The sequence below is a fragment of the Vipera ursinii genome, assembly GCF_947247035.1.
Source record: "Vipera ursinii genome assembly, chromosome: 1".
NCBI lineage: Eukaryota > Metazoa > Chordata > Lepidosauria > Squamata > Viperidae > Vipera > Vipera ursinii.
The window spans coordinates 102,966,622-102,991,621 of NC_139512.1; the positions used below are offsets into that span (position 1 = coordinate 102,966,622).

The window sequence follows — 25,000 nt, forward strand, 5'->3', positions numbered from 1 at the left end:
CAGCATTGATGGGTAACACAGACTTAGCCACAGTAGGCCATTCAGAATTCTGTCAGAGAAGAATGCCCTCTTCTGATTTATGAGCACATTATAGTTATTCAGGTGGAGGAACAGGGCTTGTTGTAATCTCCATTGTATAGCTTATGCATGTTTTTAAGTTCAATAGATCAGACTAGATTTGTGCCCGTGGTCAAAGGGTGGTTACAAAGGGGAGGGGGTAGGGACATTCCTATAGCAACCTCTTTAAAATAATAAATCTAAAATTATCCAGAGTCTTGTCTTTGTGAACTTTACAAGCTAAGATCAAGTTTTATGACTAAATCAAAATAGACCCTGGCAACTTAGAGCATACAGATTCAAGTACAACTTAAAATAATTATACTATCAGTCTACAGCACTTGTTTATTTGTAAATCTGTTATTTTCAGTATAACAGTTGGACTTGACGTTTTATCCTCAAACTGTCCCTAAAATGAGATGAAGTGAGGAAACCACCTCAGCTGATAGCTTCTGTATGGCAGCTATGGGCCATTCCAACTGAGTCTTTTTCAACCATTCTGCTTCTCAGACAAAACAGATTCTGGGGCACATGGCTATTACCCCTAAATTAGTTGCTGCCCTTGGAAGTGATGCAGGATTCCATCCCATTGCCAAAACAGAAGTAAAATTAATCAGTGAAGTCAGCAAAATGTCTTGTCGTGTTTTTTTTTACCTTTTTCTCTCTCATACATGCATACAGGCACATACACATGCTACACTACTGCGAGGTAGTCAATGAGAAGGAGCCTGGCCTGGCAGCCAAAGTTTTCTTTCTTTTTTTGGCTCTAAGATGAATAGTATTATTAATTCCATAAGGTTAATACTCCTCCCAATAATGTTGCCACCTCTCATCACAACAATCCCTGCTTATATCTCCATTCTTGCTGGAGATCAACATGGCTACCATCAACTATTAGCAGATTTGACCAGCATACTCAGAGAAAAAACGCCTGGATTACTGTTGTGAGAGAAGGTGAGGAAATCTGTGCTTGGAGATGGGGGAAAGAGACCTCTTTCCTCTATCTTTTTCCCTCATAGCATCAGCAAAAATCATGATATCTGCCATTGTATGAAGACAGTAACAGTTTTCTGGAGAAGAACGCATAGCTGGGAATGTGGGGAAGGGCCCTCTTTAAGGAGTGAATACATTAAACTGTACACATCTGGAAGAGATACTATATTCTGGGAGGTTCGGAATCATTTTGAAACATATTCTGCATTGAGAAGGAGAAAGAGAGAGAGAGATGAATAATACAGAGATGTCTATAATTTTACTGGTTTGGAAAGTCCAATGTAATTGTTGACTTCCTTCTTATATTAGTGATTTGAGTTCACATTAATGATTCTTCTTCAAATGACCAGGAACATAATTCTGTAGAAGATGTAACAACCTCATATGAATCACCGATAAGTTTTTATTATTTCCCTGCACTTGATCAAGTAAAATTTTCAATAAATATCATCCTCCTTCTTAAGTTCTTAAATTTACAGTACAAACAAAAACAGTAGAGATGGCACTGCAAATATTCAGTGTTCTAACATTCCATTTCTAACTGCAATAGTCAATATTACTCATGATTAGTACATATGATCTCTATGTCTGAGAATTGCAAATTCCTTGCTTTTCATACTACAGATTATGAGCTGTGAATTCTGGAAAATTTTTATTTCCACATAGCTACCTCAACATGTGAGACAGAATAGCACAATCGTGCTAATGCTGCTTTGACGAGCATTGCATGTGATTTTTGCCATATGTACAAGTTCACTACTACCCATTCTGAGTAGTACATACACATTAACAGGAGAAGATATAAATATCTACATGTTTCCCCACTCCAACTTCCATCTTTTAGAAGCTGTTCTACTCTACAGCATTGCATTTATACATAGGAGCCTAACTACCTCTGGTTTCTTTGCAAATAATATAACTGAGCATGTTAAACAAAAAGGTGGGACATGCTCCAGGCTTTCATTGGCCACTGAATAAGATGAATATGCTCTAGGTTGCTCCACAAGTCCTCTGCTTCAACACATTGCTACTGCCCTTTTTTGTTCATTTACCATCTTTGTCATTAAGAGCTGTAGTGTAAGGGAAGGAGTGGCAAAACCTGTGGGTGGAGATAGAAGAGGGACCAGACTAGAATCCCTACATAGCCACAAGCAAATTAAGTCTTACCTTCTTGAATTTCATTAATCCTTATCTAACTCCTAACAGGTGCTAATCATTAGTTGAGAATATTCCTGAGCATTGGCATGAGTAAACAATAAATCAGTTTAATTGGACCTTCACATGTGGACCTGATCTTTCATGCCTGACATGTGGGTTTATATGAACATTACATGGACCATCTTTGTTAACATCAAAGTCCATTGTGATGTTTAGTTATGTCCAAATAGCCATTTGCCTGCCTTCCTATCTTCTTTCTTGACTTCCTTCCATTCATTTGCACCTCATATCCTGTAGCAGATCAAGCCCTTATGTAAATTGCACAAAGATCTATAAATCTATAAACGTAAAATCGAGGTTTATATTGGCTATCTTCCCTTCAGGCTGCCTCTAAACTCCATGCTCTTCTTCTGGCATGAGAACAGAGATGTTTGAATTGATTCACCAAGGGCTTCTTAAAAGGGATTTTTGCAACATATGAAAGAAATTAGTTCCAGTGGCAAAACTGCAGCATGAAATAACCCGCTCAGTTCAGCTTACTAGTGACCTCCTCTCCTGGCTTTTCCAACTGAGGTTGGGATATGTAAAATAATTATGTGTTTCCTCTTATGTCTCTAACAATGACCGTAGTGATCATTTGGATGATAGTCTTTACCAGATAACAGCAGTACTTGTAAAGGAAGGTTGTAGTTGTCTCTAGCAATATATGACAGTCTATTTATTCTCAGATTTAGATAACAATATTTTAAGTGCCAAAAGATATATTGTCCCAAGTGCATGGTATTTTCCACCAGTACAGTGTGTTCACCCAAAAACAATAATTTAAATGCATAGAGTCACAAGTCAAACCACAGGGGCTAAGATCAGATGGAAGCTTCTGAGTACGGGATACTCAATTCATTGGCTTTATGCAACTTAGAGAATATAGCTGCCGCTATTAGGATGAAACGTTCATTTAATTTCTTAAACCATTCCCAACCTTGGGTCCCCATATATTTTTGAATATCAGTCTCATTGATAACTAGTTACATTAATCAAGGACTATGGGAATCATAGGTCAGCAGCTGCCACTAACCTGAAAACTGGGAACTCTGTTAACCTGACATTGTTCCCACTAATAGACTATAAAATCTATGTCTGATTTAAGGCTACAAGAACTGGGCTACACAATTTTGGACAACCACTAGTAGATGGTGAGAGCCAGTTTTGTATAGTGGGTAAGGCACCTAGGAAAAAAATCAACAGGAGACCGTGAGTTCTAAGTCCAACCTTGAGCACAAAAGCTCTTTCTTTCTACCCCGAACCAACCCAGTGATGCCCTCGATGTGATGTCCCGTTGCCTAGAGGCGGTCTGGGTTTGGATGGGGAGAAACAGGCTTTGACTCAATCCCGCCAAGACTGAGTGGCTGTGCATACCGGCATCTCGGGAGAACCAGCTTTGTCCATCGCTAACTATGGGGGGTGAGGTGTTACCCCCCGTTGATAGGGCTCACAACTTGGGCATCCTCCTGGATTCACGGCTCAGTTTGGAAGATCATATAGGAGCCGTGACCAGGGGGGCTTTTGCCCAGGTTTGCCTGGTGTGCCAGTTGCGGCCCTATCTGGACCGAGATGCCCTACGCACAGTCACTCATGTGCTCGTGACCTCCTGGTTAGACTACTGCAATGCTCTCTACATGGGGCTGCCCTTGAGGACCACTCGGAGGCTTCAGCTGGTGCAGAATGCAGCCGCATGAGTTGTGATGGGAGTCTCCCGATACTCCTGTGTAACGCCTCTTCTCCGCGAGCTGCATTGGCTTCCGGTTGCCCTCCGGGTGATATTCAAGGTGCTGGTGCTGACCTATAAAGCCCTAAATGGCATGGGCCCGAATTATTTTAGGGAGCACCTGCTGCCAGCATCAACTTCCCATTGTCCTGTGTGCTCCCATAGGGAGGGCCTCCTTAGGGTGCCGCCGGTCAGGGAGTGCCGGTGGGTGATCCCCAGAGGGAGGGCGTTCTCTGTGGGCGCGCCTGCCCTATGGAACAATCTGCCTGTGGAACTCTGGACCGTCCCCGACCTTTGTTCGTTTCGCCGGGACCTGAAAACCTGGTTCTTTGATCTATCTGGCCTGGACTGAGGGGTTTTAAGTTTTTAAACTTTGTTTTAATTTGTTGGGCTATTAATTAATTTAATTCATTTTAATTCTATTTCTATTTCAACTTTTATATTGTCTTTTAAATTTTGCCCTGTAAACCACCCTGGGTCCTTCGGGAATAGGGCGGTATATAAAACTAATTAAATAAATAAATAAATAAAAGCAACTGGAGCCAGTCACTCTCTCTTGGTCCTAATAAGGCGGCAACGGCAATGTACTTCAGAATTCTTGCCAAGAAAACTAGTCCGGGCTGTCACCAGGAGTCAACACCCCTATAGGAAAAAAATAAAGTTTTCTGTATTTCTTTGTGACCATCTGGTGGTTTGGGATTTTTCTAGTCCAAATTTTATATCCCTAATCCAATCTAAATAATAAGTATCCTCCATGGACAATACGGTGCAAGTAAAATCCAAAATCAAGTGGCCTTAATAAAATTGGCTTTCTAGATAGGTCAGAGGCTTAAACAATGCTGAAAAAGCAGCTTTGGGGAACGAAGGAAGAAAGGCTCCTGACATTATTAAAAACTGAGACCACCCCAAATGTTAAATGGCAAATGAAGAATTAAGGAAAGGAGGAGCATGATTGATTCTGTTAAGTTAAAAAATGGAACCAGACTCTAAACAGCCAATTAAAAAGTATAAACTGGATCCAGTTTCCTGCTTTTTCTTATCTTTCATCACATACTGAAGGGAAGAAAAACATCCCTGTCTTTTTCTGTCCGAAATTAAGAGACAAATGCTGCCTTTTCAATGAAGTGGCTTTTGACCCTCCATACCGATGGTAGTAGCATTGTCTTATGGCATCTCTTCCAAAATTCTGCTCTCAATCTGCCCATCTGTCCTGAGCAAAAAAGCATTTCAAGCAAGAACTGGAGAGTTGAACTCCCTATGGAATTCACTCATTCCGATGTTTAGGCTGGAAAGTAGGAACCACTTTTTTTTTCTTCAAAGAAGCTGTGATTGTGGGGATGGGACAGAAGCACCACTGGAGAAAGTAAAGCTTGATTTCAGTGTTGTTGTTTTTTTCCTGGCCGAAAGGCTTTTAGCAATTTTGAGATTTGTCAGGCAATTCAAAGTAACATACACTAATGACAGTTTAAATCTGAATTAGGCACAGCTTGCCAAGAAGTGTCTTTCTTCATTTGATACTTTACACTGATGTATTGCACCTTTAGAGTATCTGCTTTATCCTCCTAATGGTGAACACCATTAAAAGGTTATTGGATAAAGTAATACACATGCTTATTGGGACCACTCACCTAATAACAATGGATGGATAATAAATACAATACAGGTCAAACCTACAATGCTACAATGATCCTTCTGTCATAGTAAAGTTGTTTTTCCCCAAACCTCACCCTCAAAATCATCCTTACTACGTGGGTGGCTTTTCTGACTTCTTTTGCCTAGACTGATACTCAGGGATGGAGCCAAACTCTGACATGTTAAGCAGAACTAGTGGCCCCAGTTGTTCCTCATCACATCCAGGAAAAATCTGCAGAAATCCACATTATATTTTGATTTAACTTTGTGGAGTCTATTTGTCCCGAATGCTTCTTTTTTCCAAATGATGCATTAAACCAATTAGAGATTTGAGATACTGATTGCTTTTTTTTTGTTTGTTTATTGGAAAATTAAACCAATAAATTTCCCAACAATAGGAAGGGCGATTCTTTGGGCACCTTGTTAGCTGCTCAAACATGGATGGTGCTAGAGAGGTTTGTGCTTATTTGCCAATCTTGGGTGATTCCTTGGTTTTCCAAGAAGCTCCAGAAATGAAGTAGGTACAAAGCAACACTGGTACAAAACAAAAGGTACAGATACGATCTGAAATTCAGGGTTATTCTGGGATGATAAGGCAGGGAAGAAAAACTACTTTTTTCACCTGCAGAATGTCAGCTAATTGCACTATTTAAAATGTTCCAGAGCTTCAGGGAAAGAACTGGCTAGATAGAAGATATAATGTAAGTCATGATCATTTGGCAATAGACATTTTCATGGATAAAATTTCTCATATTTGCCTCAGGTTGGAAGCTAAATGGATTGAAATCTCTCACAGATCCTCACTGTCAATGTTACCTGAGAAGTATGTGAATCTTTGGATCATAAGGTAGTAGGCAGGGATCATTTATGATGTTAGTGCCCCTTGTGCACCCAGCAAGGAGACTGGGAATTGATCCTGGAGGTAATCAATGGTGGTTCATCCATTCTTCAAAAGACTAATCTTAGGTAATTTAACAGTAATGGATAATTATAATTTTATTCCACATACACCCCCCAAAATTTTTTTGGGGAAAACACTTTTCATAAAGAGTACATTTCCTCATGCCCAATTGACAGGGAATATTAATATTTTGACTGCATTTTTGTCCATTCCTTGTGTAATGTTCACTACTGTTTCATCAACATACATATATATCAGGAACCATGCCTTAGTTTCTGAATCAATGTTCAAAATGGGTAATTAAAAAAAAATAATTTACATCTTTTGTAAATACTTTGGTATTTTTTCCTCTTGAACATCCTATTTACTTAATCCAGACTACTTTGTCTTATTCTTTCTGTGTGGCAGAGAAACAGATTGTGGTGTTTCACAATGTGATCGTCCTTCTATCATTTCCCTTTACTCTGTAGAATGCAGCAATAGATACAGACTTGTCATATTCAACAGCATCTGTATACACTTGCTTTCTGAGGGTCCAGTGGAAGATTAACAGTCTTCCTAAGATGTCAACCTATAATTAAAAATAATAATCATTATCTGTAAATTTTGCCATCTGAATGTATGTCCTTGAAAGCAGGTGTTAGAGGGCACAGAATACCTTAATTTTTTGCTCATTTCCCACCTGGAAAATAACTTGGCAGTTTTTATCTTTATAATGAATTTGAACCAAATCAAATCAGTTATACTGTCTTGTAAAACTACAGCCTGGCTCAAAGAAACTTAATATGATAGACTTCAATGCCTCTGGATGCACAGAAGAATGATTTAACAATGGGCATGCTCACTAAACATATGAATTTAGGCTATGCAGTTCTATTGAGAATGGAAGATACAGATATAGTTTTGGAAGATATGCAAGTAGCATTCTTCAACTTGACAGATGTGTTGCTTGTAGGTTGCAGCCCAACAGATTGCATCTGGAACTGCCAGGACTGGGAAGCTGATATAGAGATTCTCCATTTTTTTAAACTATGCTATTTTACCAAAATATTCATTGTCATATACTGTAGAGAGTGCACAGAGTGTATTGAACTTTTTATAAATGTTAGCTTTGACACAGTCTATCATTAACAGGTAGTCAAATCCCAAGTGCCGCGTAACAGAGTGAGCGCCTGTTACTTGTCCCAGCTTCTGCCAACCTAGCAGTTCGAAAGCACCTAAAAATGCAAGTAGAAAAATAGGGACCACTACGGTGGGAAGGTAACAGCGTTCCATGCGCCTTTGGCATCCAGTCATGCCGGCCACATGACCACGGAGACGTCCTCGGACAAGCGCTGGCTCTTCGGCTTTGAAACGGAGATGAGCACCGGCCACTAGAGTCGGAAACGACTAGCACGCATGTGCGGGGGACCCTTTACCTTTACCTTTTATCATTAACAGGTAGTAATCAACTTACGATCACAACTGAGCCCAAAATTTCTGTTGCTAAGTGAGACAATTGTTAAGTGAATTTTGCTCCATTATACAATCTTTCTTTCCACAGTTATTAAGTGAATCCTTTCAGTTGTTAAATGAACCTGGCTTCCCCTTTGGCTTTACTTGTCAGAAGCTTGCAAAAGGCTAGCACATGACCTCGGGACACTGCAACCGTCTTAAAGACAAGTCAGTTACCAAGTATCTGAATTTTGATTACGTGACCACAGGGAGACTGCCCCAGTCATAGGTGTGAAAAACAGTCTTAACTCACTTTTTTCAATGCCACTGTAAGTTCGAACAGTCGCTAAATGAACTGCTGTAAGATGAGGATTACCTGTATATATTAATCCTCCTCAATTATAGAACACAATGTCTGCTAAAGCTTCTACATCTACTACTATGATGCTGAATTGTCCACACTGTCAGGGAGAAGCTGAAGAGTTGCTTGGCATGTAATTCAATCTGTGCTCAGCACAATGCTTTACTTGTAGTACCATGGTTCAAGTCAGCCAGCTACTGTTATTCTCGGCAGCAGGTGTGAAGACTGTCACTTGTGTAACCGTATGCTACCACTTAGCTGACTTCCACTGCTGATATCACTTCACTCAACATTTAATGAGTCTGGAGTTGTTGTTTTTTCTAGCACATCCCAAGCAAATTATAAACTACTAATTGTAGAAAGGACTGTTTAGATATCTATATTAGCTTGGAAATGTCCATGTCATATAAATGTGGAAATGTTCATTTATGATGTATGCTGCCAAAATTTTCCCATTGCTGCTAACACCTCTTTTCCCACATTCAGACCAGTCTTAATAAGTAAAGGAGTTGGGATCTTGCAATTACAGAAATGAGACTGACACTCACACAGTGATTTGATCAAATTTTAAGAAACTGGATAAGCTGGCCCGATGATCATGCAACCCCATGACAAATGTCATGTCTCCCGGCTTTAGAATAACCCCTCCCCCATGCATTTCTCTTTTGAAATGTCTGCTAAATAATGCTCTGGTTCTCATAAGACATCCAGCCTGATTTTCAGTGGTACCACATTGGTGTGAAACTGCAAGGATACTGTACATGATGAGATATGTTCTCAAAGCACAGAAGGAGTCACAATGTTTTCTCATTCAGAGGGAACAATGATTTCAGGCAATGTAAGGAACATGTATTTCAGTTGATTCAGACGCTTTCAGTCCTAGGAACTTTGGTTGTCTGAAGTAGATCATTCTAGATCACGGGTGTCAAACTTGCCACGTCATGTGATTGTGTCAAGACGTATCATGACTTTTTTTTTTGCATTGCCAGAGGTGGGGTGGGCGCGACCTCTGTATGATGCATCCGGCCCGTGGCCTGGCAGTTTGACACCCCTGTTCTAGATGTATGTTTCTTCCACAGGGAGAACCAAGTCATAATCATGAGGTTCAGAGGATAGATCCTGCATTGAGACAAGGCCATTGGACTTCATATGGATGATAACAGTATGCATTCAAACAGCTGCCAGAGGATGGATGGAGCACCTGCTGTGGAGAGCAGCAGCTGGAGTTCATTTTGGGTGCAAAGGGTTGGGGCCAAGCAGACAGGCTGCATGTGCACTAATCCAGCACCATCCCCAACTCCACCACCGACAGGTGCCCCCTTGAAGAAGGAAAAATATTTGGGGAGGAACCAAGTTTTATAAGAACAAATCCCCAGCTGGCTTAATCAGCAGAGCTCCAATTACTTCAAGGGAATTATAGTGGTTTCCACAATTGAGGAGATGACCCATTCATTCCCCATCCAGTTGCTGCTTTGACTCATTCTCTTCATTTTGCTGTTATTTCATTGCTTTATTTGATATAGATTGGGTTCCTATTAGAGTGGTATAACCTGTACGAGAATTTCATTTCATAGTAGTTGGTCTGGTTTCATTTTGTGACCAGGTACCTGATTCTTCTATGTGTTGCCTTTTTCCTTCCCACCTCAAAATCATGCTCTGCAACATGAGATGCAACTCACTGTACAATCATGTGCTGAGTAAATACGTACAGCACATAAAATCTGAATTAAATATTGGTTTAATAAATATTCTTTTAAAAAACAAGGTGCCTTTTGTAAATGTAGGAACCATGATCCTTATGCTTATCTTGCATTAATATACTGTATCAATGGTTGAGCAAACTGAAACTTGTGAACACATGTGCAGGATTGCTGGGTTCTCCAATGGCTGCTATAGTTAAGCTGTCAATGACAGCTTAATCTGGGCAATTCACCAGGTGATGCTTTGTTGCTAGATAAATTTCAGATGTTGTTTCATGAAGTTCAAAAATACTCAACACACACTAATTAAAGTGCTGGCAATACTAGTGGAGAATGGTCAATACAGTGTTTTAACAATGTGCAAGCTGTCAAATCATTAGATTTGATGGAGCTCACCAACTTATCTCCAACGTTATGGCCATTTTCTCTCTCACAAGGAGCCACAGTACTATGTGGGAAACAAGGTCATTCTGGAAAGTTTCATAGATCCCAAAGGTTCCTTATGACTAGCTGCTCGATAAAATCACAATGTTAGAGAAAACAATACTAGAAGATTTTATTTTTGCAAGCAAATAGTAGGGATCTTTTTGATACCCTTACTAACTTCATTTACTAATCATGACTGAAACTTTTTGACTCTTCATCCCTGCTCTCTTTCAAATAAAATTGTTAACGTACCTTAAAATGTTTTCACTCAACGTGGAGCATTCAACAGTGGCTTTAAATAGAAATGCTTAGAAACTAAGATAGCCAGGCTGAACAGAATTTCAGCTATAAAGCTACAGGAATAATATTGACCTCTTTAACATGTGCTTTCTTGTTCTATTGGGAGATTTGCACATGTATTACACTAAAGTTTGTTTTATTGTGGGTTATGGAAAATGCAGCTGGCTGGATTCATATAACATGCAAAACCATAATTAGTTGCCTGGTCTACAGTTGTTTTGTATTCACAATCAATTCAGCTTAAACACACCATCTTTAGCTTTATGTCTAATTTATGTAAATAACACAAATAAAAAAGCCCTTGAATAAGGTGGAAATAGCAATAGAAATTTGTACTCTACATATATTTCTAATTTATTTACAAATAAAAAGATAGGACACTTGTAATAGATAAAATATAACTCAGAAACCTATCTTCCTTACTCTGGAAACAAAATTGCAGGTATTCATTTCCCCACTGAAATATGAAGCAGACTATGACTATATACTTGTTTTTTGATTTGCATAAAGGATTGTGCTAGGAAATTTTAGGCAGGACTTTATGTGCGGCTAAGAGATAGCTGCTCAGGACAAGGAATCCTCAGCAGAAGCCAAATGTCATATAAAAAGTTGAGTGATAAATTTCATCTGCAGATATATGGCTACATTCCTGTCTACTGACATTATTTACCAAAAGGTAATAAAACAATATCTCCTGTCTAGTGTGCTATATATGAACTGTTGCCATGGTTGCCCACCCCTGTTCTAACCCCAGGCTTGCTCAGCTAGAGGCTTCCACCTGTGGAGTCCATTTGGTTATTTGTATCTCTGTGTGTGTGTGTGTGTGACTTTGCCTCATACTTTGTGAATAATTAATAATAAATAATAATTAATAGTTAAGGGCTCAGTAAGCAGGGTTATTTACAAAATGTAATACTAAGAAACCTCAAGCAGAAAGAATAAAGGGCAAACCATGATCTCAGAAACAGGAACATAATTTTCCACCAGTGAAATAATAATAGCTTTAATTCTTCTGCTTTGGGGGATGGAAAAAACTACTAGGAGTAGTTTAAGCAAAAATGAATCTCAGAACAATGTAACATCCACCTTATAATCAATCCCCTGCATTAAGGGACAGTCAACTTTTTCCTTTGTAAAGTGCTATGTGTTATGGTGATGTATAAATAAATATCTTTATTTTTTAAAATATATATATATTATTAATTTTTTTAACACAATCACCTTAATATTTGGTAAACAGCGTTTTGTCTGGGTTTATGTTTACAAACAATCAATAACAATTAGTTTCTACAATTCTATAATCCACATAGTACCTTTCCTTGATTTTCTCTTCTTCCTGTAATATTCTCATTTATCAACCTTAAATTAGTACATTTCTTAGTATTTTAATAAATAATTGAATATAAACATTTTTCTAGTATTTCTACAAGTAACAACCACATCAATGTGAAGCTTTTTTTCTAATTAATCATCCTAATCGCCTTATCATAGATCCTGTTTTTCTTATTTTCCCCACAATGTTCAAAAACATTTTTACCTGTTAAGATTTTCTTAGAGTTAATTACACTTAAGTATTTAAGTCTTTTTCCTAATGCAAGCCATCCCAACAATTTTACATTTCTCATATCTTAAAAACAAAAAAGAGAAGTAAATAATATACTACTTGAAAAACATGTCCCTCTTAAGCTAAAATACATTTATGTCCAAAAAAAATTCTATTCTTTTTAACCATATTCAAACAAATATTAATCTTTAAATAAATCCACAGCTAATCTTTTGAAACCATTCAAAACGTTCTTATTAATTGAAATTTTCTCAAAATCCATTACATTTGAGTATCTAAACATTTCCCTGATATAAATCATCCCAACATTTTTATATTTCTCATAACATTAAAAAAAGTACTATATTATTTTAAAAGCCCCCAATCATTGCTAGGAGAAAGAGATTTAGCATCAGTTCAGCATGACTGAAACATAAGCTACCGTATGTTTATCTACTGCAGAAACTGTTATGGATTTTTCTTTGAGGTGTGCATTTTATACCCAACATAGCTATGCCACTGTACTGTACATTTTGTCACATTAAGCTTGAAGAAAAGGCCATCAAATGGTTTTAGATTTCGCAGCTTTCTATATATAAATCACTGGTTTGAGATTATCTGGAAAGGCTGTTCAATGAATCCTCTGGTATCAATCTGCCTAAAACATGTCTTAAGAGAGTTACATCAGAGGTTGCAAATAAAACTGTAAATTCCATGGGAAATAGAAAGGTTGCACATTTAAAGTTTTACAAAGCATATAACCCCTTTCTGGAAAAGATCCAACAGGAAACTTGGCAAAGGAAGAACAAGGAGGCAACTGCATTATTTGGGCTCTCCCAACTTGCTGTTGTGAGGAGCACACATCGTCTAAACCAGTCAGTAGGATGAACAAGGCCTATAGAAATCAAGATACAGCATATGTAGATTACCATAAAAATCAATGAATGAGAGGCTCATTTAATAATGGACAGTTTGATTGATTTGACAGTTAAATCTATCTGTGCTCTTAGCAGGCAAAAAACTATTTTAATGGCTTTTGGTAGTATTGATTTTTCCCCCACTACCAGCAATGGAAGCAGTGGAAGAAAAAGAACTTATGGGAAATTAGATTTTTCAAGTGAGACTTCTACCAGGTACGCATCCATATTTGGTGCAAAGCCTTATGGTTAATCATGGAGTCTGGTGGCTTATTGCATGCCATAAGGAAAGGAACTGGAAGGGACATTTTGTATAACAACCCAGTGTGAATTTTTCAGAGTCATAATATACTGAAGATTGAATATAAATAGCAAAATTAAAGGTATGGGAATCTTGCAAAAAACCATACAAATTGTATAATCATATTATGCTAATCTTGTGATGTCCATTCTTCACAATTTAGGACAATGACTTTAGTCAGAAGTTGGGAGAGCTAAGATTTCAAGAAAATTAATCCATTTACAGAATACTTATCTTCTTCTTTGCCCTTAACAAACCTCCTTCTCCCCAGCTGTTTTCAGATTCGGGCTGAATGGGACCAATAGATTAATGGAGGGATCCAGAGCATGGAGTGGTAAATTTCTTATTGCCTCATAATACTGCCTCATAATACTCTGGAGAAGGAAAAGAAAGAACTCTGAGAGTGATATATTCAGTAGTTAAACAGCTTTCTGGTTACCCTCAAGAAGATCTTGATCACAAACTAAAATAGCCAGAGCAGCATGGCTTTTTTCCTAAGGAAAAGATCAAGCAAGTACGGTATATATTTTAGGGGCTGATGTCAGGCTCCAAAACCCAAGGAAAACATGACTCCTCCAAGCAGATTGTTCTGCTACAGAATCTTGCCAAACTAAAGGAAACGTCCACCACCACAAATCTATGGAAACTATTAGGGAGGAGCTGTCTTCCCCTCTCTTTCTCTCACATGACCTATCTGAACTGAGTTGTCTCTTGCTCCTCTGGAAAGTATTCCCTCCCTTCTGGGAATTCAGGCTACATTCCATCACAGCTGAATACCATGGGATCCCAAAACATTGTATCCATGCAGGCTTTAAACCGGTGGAATCAGGACCTTTGCTTTCAAAAATTAATATAGGCAAAGGAACAATGGCTTGTTCTCCTGGCCTTTCATGAAATGTTTATTTGTTACCCTTAACTGTAGGAGTCCTTATGGATCAAAGAGGTATCTGTGAGATTTGACTGGACTGTTTTTATATACTATAATCATGGCGATGAAGGTAACTGACAGGTTAAACCAAAATATTTGGAGTCTGCTGCTTTTGAAACATATTCATTATCTTGCCTCTTCCTATGAGTGGTCACTACTTGATATGGCTTGTGACAGGAGTATAGTTGATGAAACGACCTCGCATTTGATGAAGTGAGCTTCAGCTCACAGAAATATATACCTTTTAATAATAAAAGTTGTTAGTTGGAAAAGGGCTACCAGACTTTTTCTGATCTTTTGTTACCACAGACCAGTGTGTATCAACATTCATAGGCTGAGGAATTCTGGAAATTAAAAGTTCATATAGTTTTAAGTAGCTGAGGTTGACTAACACAGTTTTAATTTGCCATAGACTAACATAGCTCTCCTCTTACCATGAGCATACTGTAACTGAGATGCTGAGAAAGGAAGTGAACCAAGAATAAAGCGTTTGATGAAAATATTCAACCTGGCTTTATTGAGAAGGCAAACTAGAATCATAGTGTAAATAGGAACACACTTGTTCTTATAACACAAGACTACAATATATTTGTTCATAAACTTGCTTCGTAGTAGCAGTAGCAATAGCAGACTTATATATCGCTCCATAGTGCTTTACAGCCCTCTCTAAGCAGTTTACAGAGTCAGCATATTGCCCCCAACAATCTGGGTCCTCATTTTACCGACCTTTGAAGGATGGAAGGCTGAGTCAACCTTGAGCTGGTCAGAATTGAACTCCTGGCAGCTTGCAATACTGCATTCTAACCATTGCACCATCATGGCTTCTCCTCAGTGGTAATTGAGCTTGACTGATCTCTGTATTGCTTTTGAATAGAAACTACTGAATATTTTAGTAAGCTGACATAACTAACAGCTCACAAAATGGTAGTACACATTTTTAAATTTTAATACAAGGGGAAAAAATGAACTAATATATGGAAACAGTAAGGGGAAAAGTTGCAATTTCACCTGCCGTGCACAAAGTCATTTAGAGTCACAGCATTAACAACATACTTAGTTTGCTCAATTAAATCCATTTATATTTTTCCCTATACAAAAGTATTCTAACCACTTAAAACTATTACAAATCTGGTGATTCACAAGTCTTTCTCTCTGCCTTTGACCAAAGAAGAAAAAAGGGAGTGAAACCTTTTTGTACCATAAAAATGAGCTTTGGAGAGCAGCTGCACATTTTCTGTGCCAAGGGGAGATGCGGTAACTAATCCAGAAAACGAACACAGCAGCCATCTTTCAAGACAAAGTAAAACTTGGAAAGAGGCAGCAAGTTTGCATGGGTGCTGGAGTAAAAAACAGCAACTACGTATTCTCTTTTTCCTGAATATTAATATCAGTCTGGTAGCCACAGTATTTGGTAGAAGAAATTCCTGAAGTTTTTATTAAGTAGTATTTCCTGTGATTGTCTCAGAAATAATGTAATGTATGTGAAAGAATGGCCCAGTGTCAGTATGGCTTCAAACTCTACTCTTGACACCAGCAGAATGAAAAAAACAACAACACACACCAGTGAGTCCTATCTGCTATTTGTCTCCTGTATGGCCTGGTCGTTCATTGTTATAATACCAATGCAAGAGTAAGCTTGGGGATCTAAACCAGTTCACATATATCCTAAAGGACACTTAAAATACCTGGATGTCAAGTATCCTAATATGGCTGGTGTTCTGTAAGCAAACAGTCCATGAAATTTAAGTGCATGGCTTAATCTGATTCTTATCTTCAGAAAATAATCTTTAAAGCTTTATTAAAAAATTATGCTATTGTTTTAAAATTAATTTATTAAGTACTGGTTGTTTCAATGCATGTAAGCAGTGTCACTATATGCTGAAAATCTCTGGAGTATATGTACCCCAAATTATTATATTTATAGTTAAAAATAGCGGAATTATATTTTATATTTCCTTCTCTAAGAAAGTTTGATTTTACTTATCTCCTGTGAGATTGGCTTATCTCCCAATGAGGAAAAGGAATGAAGCAGGAAAGCAGGAAATTCTTGAAGGGTAGAAAGGAGACTATCTTACTATTCCAGGGGTGTCAAACTCAATTTCATTGAGGGCCACATCAGCATTGCGGTTGCCCTCAAGGGGCCGGGTGGGTGTGGCCTGGGTGGGCGTGGCCTACTGGGTGGGCATGGCTAGAGTGTGTATGGCCTACTGGGTGGGCGTGGCCAGCTCTACATCGTTCGTATCAAGGGTGCCTATGGGGGCCTGGGCAGGAGTGGGACAGATCTGGGGGTCTCTGGCAGAAGGAGGGTCTCTGGGCCAGGGCCAAGGCAGAGGGGGCTATTCCCTCACTGTTTCCAGGATGGCTTCGCGGGCCACATGAAACCACTTCGCGGGCCAGATCCGGCCCCCGGGCCTTGTGTTTGACATGTCTGTACTATTCAGTCAACACAAATTCATAGTCAAACACAATTTAATTTTAAAGCAATTAAAGCAGTTAAAGTTCAGTTCAAATTAGGACCTGAATTGTCCTAATCAGTTTTCCATTAGTTGCAGCCAGAATTGGCAAAATTGTAGCCAAGAAGGTTCAAGGTGCCCATTTATTTGTCACTTATCTACTGGTTTAAGGTACTTTTCCTTTTCTACCCACCTCTCTATTTATTTTCCTGAATTAACCTGAACTTATTGCGCAATACTGAGAAATGAATTACATTTATAATAATCAAGGTTAAACAGAACAGTACCAAAATTAGCCAGTTATTTGGCACATGGGACACTCTAGCTTAGCACCTTTTTTCCAATCTGATGCCATACAAATAAAATAGTTAGAAAAATAAGAATGCTTTGCTCACTTATGAAATTTAAAATCTGAAAGAGCTGATCCTTTTGTAGAGCTACAGAGGGCAACAAATAAGAAAGTAAAAGAAATGATATTTCCACTTCTGAGAGGACAGTTCCACACAGCAACTGGAAGTAGTCAAATCCTTGGTTGTTCCTGTATTGGATGCTCCATAGTACCAAATCTTCTTTTCCATTTTACTTCATATGTGCATGAAGCCATTGAGAGGAGAAGAAGAAACGTTCTTGCCTCCAATTTTGCCAATTCTGGCTGCAACTAATGGATAACTGACCACATCAGTTTGGAGTGAGACGTCATCAGCACATGAGCGTACAGTTGTATATTGACACCTCAGGCAAGCTGCAGATTGTGCTGATGTTTTGAATCGAGCTGGAAGGCCTGAAACAAACTAAACCCTAGCAAGACAGAGTTGTATGTCTGCATGAGCTAAATTGTAACTCCTGGCATCAGATAATTTCTCCTGATGGAGAATCTAGTCCATCACTTGGGAGGGGGGGGGGTTCTTCCTGAACTCCCAATTCTTTCAAAAGCAATAAATAAAATAATTAGCACAATAGTATACATTTTAAAAATGCTTCAGAAGAAGTATTTTGAACCCTACCCTATAGGAGCCATTTATTTATGCAGGGACATCTTATTTTATGGCTTCTAAATCACAATAAGGACCCACTGCTTTAATGACTCCGTCTTAAAGTGATTTCAGCTTTTTCATATCATACAATTGTGAATTATTTGAAAATACCATGTAGAGCTCTGAAAGTATTGGGGCAAAGATGGAAAGCTGAAGTCAATTATTCTTAAAAGTGTGTGTGTGTTGTGTACATGATTCCCTCTGATACGTATTTATTCCAACAGGCAGGGCTATTTTGTGTTCAGAAAACCCTTCCATTCATTACAACTTTCCAGACAGCAATGAGATCTGCCAGCAACAGCCCCTGAACATTCACTTAGAAATCCTTTAAAGAAACTTTTTAAAATAATAATAGAGTTGGAAGGGACCTTGGAGGTCATCTAGTCCAACTCCTGCTCAGGCAGGAAACCCTATACTATTTCAGACAAATGGCTGCCCAGTCTCTTATTTAAAACTGCTAGTGTTGGAGCATTCACAGCTTCCGGAGGCAGGTTGTTCCACTGGTTAATTGTTCTAACTGTCAGGAAATTTCTCCTTAGTTCTAGGTTGCTTCTCTCTTTGGTTAGTTTCCATCAGTTGCTTCTTGTCCTGCCTTCAGGTGCTTTGGAGAATAGCTTGACTCCTTCTTCTTTGTGACAACCCCTGAGCTATTGGAATACTGCTATCATGTCACCCCTAGTCCTTCTCTTCATTAAACTAGACATACCCAATTCCAGCAACCGTTCCTTATATGTTTCAGCCTCCAGTCCCCTAATCATCTTCGTTGCTCTTCTCTGTACTCTTTCTAGAGTCTCAACTTATTTTTACATCATGGTGACCAAAACTGGATGCAGTATTCCAGGTGTGGCTATACCAAGGCATTGTAAGGTGGTATTAACACTTCATGTGATCTTCATTCTATTCCTCTGTTAATGCAGCCTAGCATTGTGTTGGCTTTTTTGGCAGCTGCAGCACACTTCTGGCTCACATTTAAGTGATTGTCTACTAGGACTCCGAGATCCCTCTCACAGTTTTTAATCCTACCTTTATTATTTTTATAAATAACTCAAGGTGCTGTACTTACCTACTACCACCTTCATCCTCCTGTTTTCCCTACAAGAGCAACCTATGAAATGGGTTGGTTTGAGAGGGAGTGACTGGCCCAAAGTCACCCAGCTGGCTTTCATAGCTAAGGTGGGACGCTCGTTTCTAGCCTTGGGCCCATTGAAATGTGCCCATAAGAGCAAACGTAGCCTATACAATAGTGCAGGGGTCCCCAACCTTGGCAACTTTAAGATCTGTGGACTTCAGCTCCCAGAATTCCCCAGCCAGCATGGGAGTTGAAGTCCACAGGTCTTAAAATTGCCAAGGTTCGGAACCCCTGAAATAGCATACGTAAGCCCAGATCTCTTTTTGAAAACTGACATGAATTAGATAAAAAACCGGTAACCTGCATTTTTTCATTCAGAATGGAACGCCCAGGCTAGGCGCACACCAGACACTCGCGCTGCCTCAGCCCTTTAATCCTGAACCTGAGCAATGTATTTAAACGAAGGAGAGGAAGACTTCAGTGACATGACACCTCGCCAAGACTGAGCTGAGTCCCAAAAGGTTCAAGAGCGGCTTACTCCTCTGCTTCAGCCACTGCCATGAAGCGCTCTGGGCATGTGAAGCAAAACTTCCCGGAGTGGAGGAAGGCGGATAAAGTGCCACCAGGGCCTTCCTGGAAGTCCCTGCGGCTTTCAGGTGCCGGTAAGGCCTCACTGCGCAGCAGCTCTGGCGCCAACATGAGCTGTGCCGCTGGTTTCGTGCATTCTGAGTATAACTTCGCTCTTTTGTTACTCAACCTCTTAAAACTATCCTCAACTCTCTCACGTTAATTGATTAGAAGATTATTGATTGGTATAGGTCAGGGGTAGGCAACCTTGGCTCTTTCATGACTCATGGACATCAACTCCCAGCATGTCTGGCTCAGGAATTCCGGGAGTTGACGTCCACAAGTCATAAAAGAGCCAAGGTTGCCTACCCCTGGACTATAGGGCCTCCTGCTTGAGCAGAGAGGGTTGGACTAGAAGACCTCCGAAGTCCCTTCTAGCTCTAATTCTGATTGATTGACCCTCTTTATTTTTCCGAGGTGTTCCTTCTCCATCAATATAACATGATGATGAGTTATATTTAATATATTGATATATTATATTACTATATTTAATATATTAAATATAGTCATATATTTAATATATGCATCAAGTTACTTTACTCCATTCCCTTTTTGGAGGCCTCCTTTGTTAATTTCTTTCTGTTCCTTAATTTTGGATTCTCATGCACCAACTCGGTTGGTGACAGCATGGATGTGTGACTAGTAGAGATTCAGTTTTTAACAGATTTAGCTCATTATGATACTTGGGGGCAGGAGGTGCAGGAAGCAGTGGTTCAGAGTAACTAGACATAGATGACCAGGAAGGAATGGAAAGGATGAGGCAAAGTTCAGAAATCATCCACGCCAAATTGAAAATTAACAGAATGCAACCACCAGTGCCAATCCATGAAAGAAAAGGGGGGAAAATACTGACTGGGATCAAGTGGTAGGAAGCTGTGACAACATCTTTCAGCTGTCGCTACAGTACATTATTTCTGAAAAGAGATAGGGGAAACTGACAACAATGGTCTGATTAAATATAAGAACTGTATATCAGTTTAAACTGATAATATTCTAAGAATATCAAAACTATTTTGTTACAGAAAACAATGAAGAACAAGATTAATATAGTAATCAGCCTTGTGGCCTGCAGCTGGAAACTGCTGTTGTGTGTTTGGTAGAACTTAGTATGCATCTCTTTCTGTTCCTCAGATGTAAATATTCTTCAACCCTTAGTGCTTTGTCCAGTTGCCTTCTTGAAGTTTGAAGTCTTCTGTAGTTATTGGTTCTCTTATGGGGGGGGGGGCGGGGAGAGAGAGAGAGAGAGAGGGAGAGAGAGGGAGAGCTGTATCTATGGAAGTAAAGGTTGGACTTTGAAAGACCAGGATTGAAAGTGTGTTGATCCTTTCGAAACCTGGTGTGGGTGAAGATTCCTGAGAATATAGTGGACAGCCAAGAAATTAAATGAATAGATCATTAAGCAAATCAATCTAGAGGCACAAATAATCAGAGTCAAATTATATTACTTTAGATGCATTATATGAAGACTTCTCTGGAGAAGCTTCTTATTTTGGGAAAGTTAGAAGAAAACAGAAGAAGAGGATCACCAGCAGTAAGGTAGATAGATTTACTGAATCCACCATTGAAAGACCAGGGATAGTAATAGAGGAGACATATCTATGTGGTCCCTAAGAGTTGACAACAACTTGATGGCACATAAACGTTATCAAGATATAAGGCAAAAGCGTCTCCTCATATAAGATTTATGAGTACATCTTTCATCAATGTATTAATTGAGTCATGGAAATCTTTTTTCATAAATGCAGCAGATAGATTTGTCTCATGTTGTACTATTCTGCTGATAGATACTCTTAGTGCTGAAACAAATTTTTTATCTGTTCCCACAAATTTCTGTACATTGTCCTAAATCTGTGCTGGTGGATTGGGGAATCCAAGCCATATTTGGGATAGACCAAAAATGGGAAATTGGTGAACTATGTAAAATCCCATTGTATGAGTACTACTACAGTCATTTAATGTTGGAAATATTATTTATAGTGGCAGTCTATTCCCAACTACTTTGCTCACAATCTTTCCTTTTTTTTAAATTTACTATGTTTCATTAAGACATAGAGTGGTCAATACTATTCATAGTTATGAGTAAACTGAACATTTGATATAGGGTAGCAACTCTATATAGTTTAGAATTATAAATTTAGGGAATATGACATAATCCAAGGAGAAGGACATGTATTCATATTTCTAATAAAAACATTTATGGCTGCCAAGAAAACCACGTGAGTGTGACCATATAGTCACCAGGAATTGAGGTGACTCAAGGGCATATTTACTTGAATATGGAATAATGTATTTTTAACGTCACTATCAGTAGTAGCACCTAGCTGATTTTGTTTAATCTTCAAAGAAGCTAAGCAGCGCCAGATTCATGTAGAGGATAGCTAGGAGATTACAAGGAAATCTCAGCTCTCTAAGCTAGACGGGGATATTGAACATATGTCCACAGGAGAATAAAATGGCAATTTGATATTGAGCCAAGAAATTGGGATGGATTATCAAATCAGGATTTGTGGAAGGGTTTCTGGAAATTCAGACTGATGTGATGGGCCAGTACAGACTGCCTTACCTTTTTATTTTCCCTTGTATAAAACTCTGCCCTTAAGAGGTACACTATGTACCCAAATATTAGCATCGTGTTACCAAATTTTTATAGTTTTTTTTATAATTTGCCTTCCTAGGATTCATATAAACATTAAACCATTTCATTATTATTTAACCTTATGAATTAGGTATGCATTTCTGTTTTATAAACTAGCAAGATCTCTTGTGCTGCTCCAGAATTTTTATTCATTTTACTTTGGTTTTATGGAAAGATGAGAAATAAATAGCTTTAGAAGATCTTGAATCACTTGTCAGCTAACTGGAAAGCTGGTGGTAGAAGGGCTGTTTGACTTGATCTGGGGTTTCCCCCTTCAGAGAATTAGCCTTAGGAGAAATCTAGTCGCAATGATTAACTGTAAATTGAATAATATGGATCTGGGTTACCTAGAAACTAAGACAGGGCACCCTTGAAACCAAATAGTGCTATTTGTATATATTTTAATACTCCAGGTATGACTGAAAGCAACGTTATGCAGAAAAAGAAAAATCGCCATTTAATATGATTCAAGATCAATATAGAGAGAGCATCCTCTAGCGGACACTTATTGTAACGCTTCCTGAAGCCCTGTTAAAAGTTCATCAGAGTGATGAAAGTCTCCACCTGAGTTCAGTTCCCGATTATTTCATGGGTATGTCCAGATAGTTTCCCAATCTAGCCCTTGACCCTTGGATTTCCAGGCAGTCCTCCATCCAAGTACTAATCACATCTAAACTTAGCTTAGCTATCCTGTTTTATATATAGAATTTTTATTTATTTTATTTATTTAGATTTATATACCGCCCTTCTCCCATAGGACTCAGGGCAGTTCACAAGGTTTTTTTAAAACAATACAACAAATTACAAAACTTAAAAACAATTTAAAAGATTATAAAGATTATTAAGTATTTTCCCAACAGACTGAAATGATTACAAATCTATGCTTGTTCACATAACAGCTATATAAAATATCTGTGGCAACAATTATTTATTCATAATTGTGCTGTATCAAAAGACAAGGAAAAAAAGTAGAAAAGTTAGTCTGTGTCTTGCTGTTTGTTGCTGTTTACCAGTTATGTGAAATAAGTAATTACTGTATACCTATGACTGTATTATACTGTAATGAAGTGTTTTCTAACCTTGTCATCTTTAAGATGTGTGGACTTCAGCTCTCAAAATTGAGAGTTGAATAGTGCACTGCCTATTTATCTCTCTTTCTGGATTTAGATATGGATTCTTAGAAAAACAGTTCGTTAGAGCTTGTCAGCAAAATTTCTCAAAATATTTTGGATTATAATTCTCATAAACTCCAGCCAACATCACCAAGGATGATGAATGGATATAACAGAAGTACTTTCTGAAACATATGATCACTGCCGCTATATACAGTATATACTAGTATAGGAATACAATGCAGTACATATGGGACCATATAGATTAGACTGCTCTTTAGAAGGCCAGATCATGAAGCTAAAACTCAAATACTTTGGCCACCTAATGAGAAGGAAGGACTCACTTGAGAAGAGCCTAATGCTGGGAAAGATGGAGGGCAAGAGAAGAAGGGGACGACAGAGAATGAGGTGGCTGGATGGAGTCACTGAAGCAGTAGGTGTGAGCTTAAATGGACTCCAGAAGATGGTAGAGGACAGGAAGGCCTGGAGGAACATTGTCCATGGGGTCGCGATAGGTCGGACACGACTTCGCAACTAACAACAATAACAAAATAGATTAGAATCCTGTTGGCCACTGGAGAATAAAAAAGTAAGGAGATGCTTTCAACTCAGGTTAACTTTATATCTATTTATAAAGAAGTAAACCCCACCCTGCACAGTGAAAGGTATTTCTAACAAATCACCAACAAAACACGTTTCTAATTAGTTTATCATTTGCGCATTTCTGAAAAATGTTGACTACATCTCAATCTGATGTCAAGATTTAGAAACGTCCACCGTCTATTTGGTTTTCCCCTGTTCAAAACAACAGATACAACAGATCCTTCTTTCTGGTAGCTGCAGCAGCATTGTCAGTGAGCAAATATTCCTTCTCCGGAAGGCTAAAAAAACGAGGGTCCCCTCCTCCTTCAGAATGCCAGATCAGCTCCGGCAAGCCTTCCAGGGCTCTCCTTCCAAAAAGGAAAGAGCAGATACCCTTCATTTCAACTCCCCAACGGGCCAGCAGAGCTGGGGATGGGCACCAGCGGTTAGGTGCCAGGCATCAAGTTTGCAAACCTTGTTGGGCAGCCTGAAACTGGCCTTCTTGACTCAGCCGAGTATGCTTTTTTTTTTTTAAGAGCCGAGGGCAAAGGCATAGCAATCAGTAGGACTGAAGTTGGCAAATTCTGCCCACCCAAAGTAGATGCTCCAGAGAGGAGGAGGTTGACGATAAACACCGCGTCCTCTCCTCTCCGTTTTACTAGTCCGGCCGGAAAGATTTTTTTGCCTTGGCGAGGGAAGGCTACTCCGCTCCGGCCTCTCCACTTTTTGGCCTTCGGAACCGCTTTTCCCACCCCTTGCTGGTTGGCTGGGGTCTTCTTACCCTTGCAACGATTTCGTGGGTGGGCTGAATGTCACCAATCATGAGCAACCCCTCTCCCCCTCCCTTTTTTTTAAAGCACCTAAAGGACCTTCGCCCTTGCTCAAATCCGATTTCGCAGCCCCCGCCAATCCTTCCCATCGGACATTGGAGTTCAGTGCCTCCTATCGCGGTGCTCCCTAACTCTTTTTCCGTCGGTCTAAGCCCTCGTTTAAGTTACTCGTAGCTCAGGATAGCCGCGATTCTGATCCCGGCGATTCAAAATAAGCTGGAGTAAAAATAAACTCGTAAAGC

At 39.1% G+C, this 25,000-nt stretch overlaps 1 long non-coding RNA gene across 1 annotated transcript in view; it reads right to left on the reverse strand.

Annotated features, from left to right (window-relative positions):
* LOC310648818 overlaps positions 1-12,440 on the reverse strand; it is a 126,541-nt gene extending 114,101 nt beyond the window's left edge. Inside the window, exon 1 of the long non-coding RNA XR_014494153.1 lies at positions 12,423-12,440. This is a non-coding gene — a long non-coding RNA (uncharacterized lncRNA). The remainder of the gene's footprint in view (positions 1-12,422) is intronic.
* Positions 12,441-25,000: the final 12,560 nt, after the last annotated feature.